Source organism: Leptonychotes weddellii, chromosome 4 (assembly GCF_054177405.1).
Source record: "Leptonychotes weddellii isolate Sample4059 chromosome 4, ASM5417740v2, whole genome shotgun sequence".
Taxonomy (NCBI): Eukaryota; Metazoa; Chordata; class Mammalia; order Carnivora; family Phocidae; genus Leptonychotes; species Leptonychotes weddellii.
The window spans coordinates 47,944,151-47,952,259 of record NC_138372.1 but is presented as its reverse complement, the minus strand read 5'-3'; the positions used below and the strand labels follow the sequence as shown (position 1 = coordinate 47,952,259).

The 8,109-nt window shown below is 43.9% G+C and overlaps 1 protein-coding gene across 4 annotated transcripts in view; it reads right to left on the bottom strand.

The window, feature by feature from the left end:
* ROR1 (receptor tyrosine kinase like orphan receptor 1) overlaps nt 1–8,109 on the bottom strand; it is a 389,477-nt gene that overhangs the window by 156,755 nt on the left and 224,613 nt on the right. Inside the window, exons 1-2 of one of the 4 annotated variants that reach the window (XM_081818548.1) lie at nt 4,675–6,771; nt 3,635–3,683 (exon numbers count right to left, since the gene is read on the bottom strand). The exons of the other annotated variants lie outside the window; for them this stretch is intronic. The gene's annotated coding sequence lies outside the window, so the exon portion shown is untranslated. Of the gene's footprint in view, nt 1–3,634; nt 3,684–4,674; nt 6,772–8,109 lie in introns of those variants that run through there. 4 annotated transcript variants of the gene reach the window in all.

The following is an 8,109-nucleotide window of genomic DNA, read 5'->3' as shown; positions in this document are numbered from 1 at the left end:
CTACATCAAAAACTAATGATGTAATGTATGGTGATTAACATAACATAATAATAAAAAAAAAGAATATCCTCTTCTGGAAAAGATAGTCTATACGCTAAAAAGCTTATAACCCCATTCTTTCTTTCCTCCCTATACACATGGATTATTATTTTAGAACTAGGGAATCATTGAGAGTCTGGGCTTTGTGGTCATAAAAACCTGGATTTGAATCCTGGCTCTGCTGTTTGCTAGCTGAGTCACTTCACCTCTGTGAGCCTGTCTTCCCAGCTATGAAATAAACACAACAGTACCTACCTCACATTTACGGCACATTAAATGGGATGATGTTGTGATGAAAGTGTTGAGTAGAGTACCTGGGATAAAACAGGCATTCAGGAAATACTAGCTGTAATAGTACTCTCCACCCAGAGATTTGCTAACTCTACCATAACGTGAGGTTTGCAAGAGAGGAATTCTGTGTTTTCACCACCGGGTCTTTAGTGCGGCGCCTGACACACAGTTGGCACTCAGTAAATATCTGGTGAGTGAACGAGTGAATATAAACGTCGGAGAAAAGGACTGAAGTGAGAGATCTGGGCCAGATCTCTGGGAAAACACAGGTTTCTGAGTTCAGAAGACAAGGAACAACCAACAGAAAATTCTTACAAGTCACTTTGAATGCGGCACAAGCATATTTCAGTGGCTGGTGTTGGTCAGGTCTGACTTGGGGCCCACATAAAATGGAATCATATGCAGAAAACGGTCAGAAAGTAAGTTCATCTTAGTTGCAGCAACTGGGGGCAGAGCTAGGAGCCCTCTGAGGCATGTGGTGAGTTGAACTTCCTAAGCTCCTGGACCAGCTAAGTCTCGGAGCTTTTTTTCAAAGCAAATGAAGCATTTGATGGAATAAACCCAGGCAAAGAGATATTTAAGCATGGGGCCTTGACAGGAACTGCCCTGAAGTAATATCACTTGGAACTAAAGAGATGATTAGTGAGCTTCTCAGGGCCCTACAGGAAATCTTGCCTGGCACAGGAATGCAAAATTTTCCAACCTTGTCTAAAAACAGTTTCCCCACACTCCACTGCCTCATAATGATGTCTGTAATGGGTTGCAGAGCTCGCTGCCTGTGGAAGACCTCACCGCCCTCCTCCTGTTCTGGGTCCGTATCCCAATAAGGGACTTGCCCTGTTTGTAGACTAACTTTTCCCGCAAGCTCAGAAGTTGTAGGCATGGAAGTTCCCTGGAGACAGGCCAAGAAAATGAAGGGCTGACCCCTACCTCAGGTGGCTATTAGGAAGGCCTAGCCAGGGAGGATGTGAGAATCCTTTGTTCTGGGGTAGCAGGCTGTTTTCATACAGGTATGTTTTCATACTTCTCCTTTAAAGCACCCATCACTGCTAAAATTAGATGATTTTTAGTATATGTGTGTATGTGAAATTCATTGTTAAAGTCTCTCTCTTCCGCTAAACTACCGACTGTTTCTGACTTGTTCATTACTGCATCTTCAGCCCCAAGTAGAGGTTTTGTCCACTATGGGCAATAAACATTTGTTGAGTAAATGAATCTAAGGCATTTTATTACAAAAAAAAATTTTTTTGAGAGAGCATGTGTGCATGCGAAGGGTGGGGCAGAGGGAGAGAGAATCTTAAGCAGATTCCACACTCAGCATGGAGTCCAACGCAGGGCTGCATCTCATGACCCGGAGCCGAAATCAAGAGTTGGACGCTTAACTGACTGAGCCACCCAGACTCCCCCTATTACAAATTTCAATTCAGTTGGAGGCAATATAGTATATTGGTCAAGGACATGAGTTTGAATTCAGCTTCCCTGCTTTGGGACTTTGGGCAAACTGCTGAAATTGCTTTTATCAGTTTCCCGATGTTGCTTTAACAAATTACTACAGACTTGGTGGTTTAAAACAACAGAAATTTATTCTCTCACATTTCTGAGGCTCAAAGCCTCAGGACCATACTCCTTCTTGGGGGCTCTAGGGAGAATCCATTCCTTGCCTCTTCCAGTTTCTGGGGGGTGCCCCAGCATTACCCAGCTTATGGCCACATCTCCCCAGTCTCTGCCTTGGTCTTCACAACAGCCTCTCCTCTGTGGGTTTGTATGAAATCTCCCTCAGCCTTTGTCTTATGAAGACACTTGTAGGCATCTAGGTCACACCCAGATAATGCAAGATAATCTCTTCTCAAAATCCTTAATTAATTTACATCTGCCAATACCCTTTTTCCAAATAAGGTAAAATTCATAGGTTCTGGGGCTTAGGACATGGACATATCTTTGGGGGGGGGGGGGCACCATTCAGCCCATGCCATTTCTCAAAGGCTTTTTTCTCATCTGTAAAATGGACACACTATCTCTTAGAATTATGAGGATTAAGTGTGACAATGCATGGGAATCATTTAACATGACTTAGGGCATATGAAAAGCCCTCAATAGATGGTAGCTCTTAATAGTTCATGAGGCAAGGAGGTATTACTCCCGATGGCCATTAGAAAAAGTGATGGAGTTCTGCCAACTCATTTGGACATAAAAATTTTTTTTGCCAATATTAATATCTGTGACTATATCTAGATTTATTTAATCAGGGCTGGTTTTTTTGCCAATATTAATATCTGTAACTATATCTAGATTTATTTAATCAGGGCTGGAACCTGACCTCAGCCGTCTTACAGGTCATCACATTCTGTGCCCACAGCAACCATAGAAGACTGGTATTCTCTCCATTTAACAGATGAAAAAAAGAAGAAAAAAACCCACTAAACTAAAGCTCAATTTTTGAGAACCCGAGTAAGCCACAAGGCTTACATATACACCAAGGACTTCTCCCTCCAAACCCAGTTCTTCTCTATACTACCTCAGAAAATTAAGGACAGAAATGGAGAAAGCCCCAAACTTCTGTACCTGGCTAAATCACTTGTTAGAGAATATTATGGAATTTGCTGAGTACAGTGCGGATTAGCCTGGAAGAACCTGAAAACAGTGGTTCTCAAACTTTGTTGCAGATTGGAATCACCTGGAAAACTTAACCCTTCAATTACAGACCGTAGAGAACAACAAAATCAGAATGGGGGTGAGGGATAGACCCTGGCATGAGGAATTGTTAAAACTCCCCAAATGATTACAATTACAGCTGAGGTTAAGAGGTACTGCTCTATTGGGGGTTTTCCTACCAGAAAGCTGGTAAAAATACAGAGGCTTAGGGTCCACTCTGCTTCAGTGAACCTGGGTCTCCCCAGGTGATTCTGATGCCCACCAAAGTTTGCAGACAACTACTCTAATGTACCTTTCCACTTTGACGTTCTGATTCCCACCACTCACTTATTTTTCTATTTATTTAAATGCCTGTATCAGAGTCAGAGCTACATGGATACATAAATAAGACATAACTCCTGATCTCAAGATTCTTGGCAAGCTGTTCTGCTGCTCTCACTCTTCACAATGCTCCTCTTGGCTGGCCCTCCTGCTAGGAGGGAAGATCCCTCAGGGCTTTGCTTGACATGAAGAAGATGCTTAATGAATATTTCTTGCATGAGGAAGAGGAAAGTGAAGGAGAGGAAAAACATACATGAAAATAAGCATCACCTAGGAGTGTGGGGAGACTCATCCACTTTCCCACTTCCCCCACAGAGTAAGGCATGGTTACCTATGTTGTCAGGAAAGACTTCTTTGAAGAGGTGAGGTCTGAACTGGGTCTATAAGGATGACAAAAGGTTGAGATGGGTAGTCTCATCATAGCAAACACCAAAGTTTACACAGAGGCCTGAAATAAGGTGGGAAACAATGAGTAGTTTGGTTCTAGAGCAAAGCAAGCAGGAGCAGAGGGGCCGGATCAGTGGGAGTTGAGGCAGAAGCCAGATGCCAAAGCACTTTGTATGATCTCTTCTGCCCTTGGCCAAAAGACCTCTAAGTCCAAAAGTCCCTGTGAGTCTTTGAGCAAAGCTTAAGCAAAGCTTGACCAAAGCCACAGGCCCAGGACTAGAAAGGCCTATGATCTTTATGAGCAGGACTGCAGTCCACAAAGTTCTAGAAGCACCTTGAGGCCAAAGCCATTTCTAAAGTGGGTGAACAGGAGGTTCCCTCAAGAGGCAGGTTTAAATCCAAACTAAAATACATGCAGGAAAGGAAAAGGATGGCCTGAGCAAATCAAGAAACTCTCTGCTGCCTCCTGATTATTTATGCCTCCAAGATTGGGCCTGGTCTTAGCCAGCAACTACCGAAAATGGTACCAAGGGAGTAAGGAATCTGAGACCCATGATAGGAGGTAGATAAATCTCTATCCTGATTCTAAATGGTAAAAACAGGAGCATAAACATTTCCAAGCTTGTTTGATTGCTCCTCTGTCTCGAATGGGCGGTGGTTGCTGGGAGCAGGGAGCTCTGTGTTCCTCACACAGCCAAATTGGCCTTTTGTGGAACACCCTAGGGCTGCATCCCTCGAAGCTGACAGCAGCCTGTGGAGGAGGAGACAGGAGGGCTGATGGGAGGGACTGGTGTCAAAAGCTGGAGCTGAAAAGACCACTGAGGCTGACCTTCTGCTTCTGTGGTGGTGCCCACTGGCAAGCCCCTCTCCTCTGAGTAGGTTTTAAAGAAGCAAGATTGATCGTCTAGGCATTTTCCTGCACTTTATGACAGAATTCCATAGGCCTCATCTTGGAGGTTCCTTCCCTAAAATGCATAGACTTACCAAGTAAAGAGTCCTAGAGAGCCCGGCTTGGTTGAAGGGGAACTGATTTCCACATCACGTGCTTCCATGCTGGGTTCTAGGCCAATGGACCGAGGACTTGTCAATTAGCAAGGGATTAAGTAGATACAGCAGAGCTGGAAAGAAGCTCCCCTGCTTTCTTATCAAGAAAGTATTCTTCTCACTGTTTCTAGAATGAGACTAGATTTTTAAAAAAATTTATTGATTTGACAGGAAGAGCGCACAAGCAGAGGGAGAGGGAGAAGCAGACTCCCCACTGAGCAGGGAACTCGATGCAGGGCTCGATCCCAGGACCCCGGGATCATGACCTGAGCCAAAGGCAGATGCTCAACCGACTGAGCCACCCAGGTGCCCCTAGACTAGATTTTTTTTTTTTTTTAATTGCTAAAGGAAAAGGAAACTAACAGTGGAGACTAACTTTGGATGATCAGGAAAAACTTAATCTGTGTGGATGACAGTGACAATCATGGCAATATCTGAAAAGGGGAAGAGGACTCTGGGTAGAAGGAGCAGCTAATCAAATGCCCGTGGTCAGGAAAAGAGCTTGGCTTGCTGGAGGAACCTCAAGGAAGAGAGTACATCTGGTGCAGAGCCAGCCTGGGAGTCCAGTGCAAGGTGGGGTTTGAGAGAGAGGCGATGCTGGATCATAGGATCCTGTTTGAATGTGCACCAACTATTGCCCCAAAGCTGTGATTTTCCTGCATGGCTCTGTGATTCTGCCACTGTCCTTTATGTCACCATTACCAAATTATAACCCCTTGTGCTTCAGATTTCTTTTCTTTCTTTTTTTTTTTAAGATTTTATCTATTGACTTGAGGGAGGGAGAGCAGGAGAGAGAGTGAGCAGGAGGGAGGAGAAGAGGAAGAATGAGAAGCAGATTCCCAGCCAAGCAGGGAGCCTGATGCGGGACCCGATCCCAGGACCCTGGGATCATGACCCAAGCCGCGAGGGAGACGCTTACCCAACTGAGCCACTGTGCTTCAGATTTCTAACCTGCAAATTTTTCTCCATAAAAACCACATTACTCAAAATATTGCCTTTTTTGAGAGTTAATGATCAGATTATCATCGGTAATGATAATCCCTTACACTTAGATATTTCAAAGCATTATATACAGACACAGAATCCATTTTAGAAAAATTTCTTTTCATAAAAAGTAGGTTTTAGAATTTTAAAGCCGGAATGGGCACGAGAACATCGTCTCATGCTCTGAGGAGGAAACACAGGTTCGGAGATGTCCCTCAGATTCTAGCTGTTGTTTATTAGAGCAGCACCTTTGAAGAGAAATAGAACAGAAGACACACATGCAAGCAACGTGTGTAATTTTGGATTGGCTAGTAGCAACATTATAAAGGATTAGGTAAAATTAATTTTATGATATATTTCACTTAATTCATACATGAAAAGTTATCATTTCAACATGTAGCCAATATGAAAATTATTAATGAGATATTTTAAGTTCTTTTATCATATCAAAACTTTGAAATCCAGAAGCGTTTTACAGTTACACTACATCTCACTTTGGACTGGCCCCACTGCAAGTGTTCCTTAGCCACAGGTGTCTGGTGGCTACGACACTAGACCATGCAACATTGGAGCCTCCTAATGAGGAAGGCAGCCAGAACAAGGATTGCTAGCTCCCTCTTTACAGATGAGAACACTGAGGCCCAGAACTTAACTGACAAATCACTGACCTGGTGGTGGAGCTGAGTTGGGACTAGAATCTATGCTCCTTGTCAAGTGCTCTTTCCCAAATTATACTTCCCTCCCCTAGGAGAATAAGAAGGAAGAATGGGAAGCATAAGAACTACCAGAAGCAAGTACCCATCTGTACTGGAGACTGGGATGGGGCTTCATACTTGATTTCACTCTTATAGGGACCCTTTGGAGTTGATGTCCCTTCTCCCATTTTCCCTATGAGGCTACTGAGGCTCCAAGTGCTTCTGTTGTTGATAGCGGCAAGATGGTATCTGTCCTTTGAAGAAAATGCTACTACCAGTATGAGCAAGATGTTGCTTGAGGCTGTAGGGGACAAGGGCAGGTTGCCCCAGGATGGGCCACTCTGGCATGAGTGTTATTTTGAGTTAAAGGTAATCAAAACTCAGCAGAAACAGGAAAACCTCTTTTCCTGATTCTCAACTGCCTAAATTTACATTGGAAAGGAGAGCCTGCAACTGGCAGAGAGCTAGGAACAGAAATTCCCCTTTACCTAAGAAAGTTATCTGCATAATAGGGCAACCTGCTTTTTCCAAACATCTCCTTTCACCTTCCTGCATAATGGCCTTCCTCCCCTTTGTATTCTTGGGTCCTACCTCTCTCCTTAGCTCAGATAAACTTCATATTGCCTCATTGTTTTTGGAATCTCATGTCTGTGTGGATTCCCCACATGTATGCCTATTAAATTTGATTTTCTCCTGTTATTCTGTCTCATGTCAATTTGATTCTAAGTTGAGCTAGAAGGACCTCAAAGGGCAGAGGAAAGTCTTCCTTCCCAACAAGGCCAACACCCGAATTGGGGCTATCTTAAACATCACAGGGCTACCCCAGGAATTCCACCAGGAATTCTTCCAACCAGCTACCAGTTTTGAAGATGGGACACTGAATGGATAAGCTCTCAAAGACCCCAGTCCTAGGAAGGCTGCTCTTTAGCCTGCCAAGTACCAAGACTCCTGCCAAGTACCAAGTCCTTATGTTGCTTCTTCACCCATTGCCACTGCTCCAAATCCATACAATCAGGAGTACAAGAAAAGGATCCAGCTACCTCATTTGGGCTAAGTGTGAACTAAGCTCCAAGCTACAGGCAAGTCAGTATCATTTAAATCGACTCCTTAAGTGCCAAGGACAAACCAAGTAACAGAGAAAGTGGACGAGAGGAAGCAACCCCTCCTGAAGCAGAGAACCTGGTCACAGTTCTTGACAGTCAAGCTCTCAGGGAAGAGGTGGGCTAAGGGACTGAGGCCAGCATGTAACTATCTGTCTATTATGACCATGCAATCAGATGTCCTTGGCACAACACGCAAGTGTGACCCAGAGATGTGTTTGTTGGCCAGGAAAAGTCTTAGGTGATAGATTCAAATGTCCCCACTCCAGAGGTGAGTAAAAGGAAGTTCAGAGTCATAGTAACTCCAGAGCTCACGCTCATTAAGAACCATATGTGTAAAGCTCTAAGCTAGTAGAAAAAGCCAGGTCTCCATTTAAAAAACCAAGGCAGGACAAAAAATACCCCCAAATCTAGTCTGTCAGCACAGAGAATTATTTGAAGTTGGAAGCAAGCCTCGGTATTTTTTTAAGTAGGAGGCTCCCTCCCTTTCTGCTACCTACGGGTGCAATTTCCAGTCCTTTCTCCAAAAGAAACATTTGGCTTTCTACAGAGAACCTCTGAGACCTCATGTGACTGAAAATGGAAGAAGGGGAAAG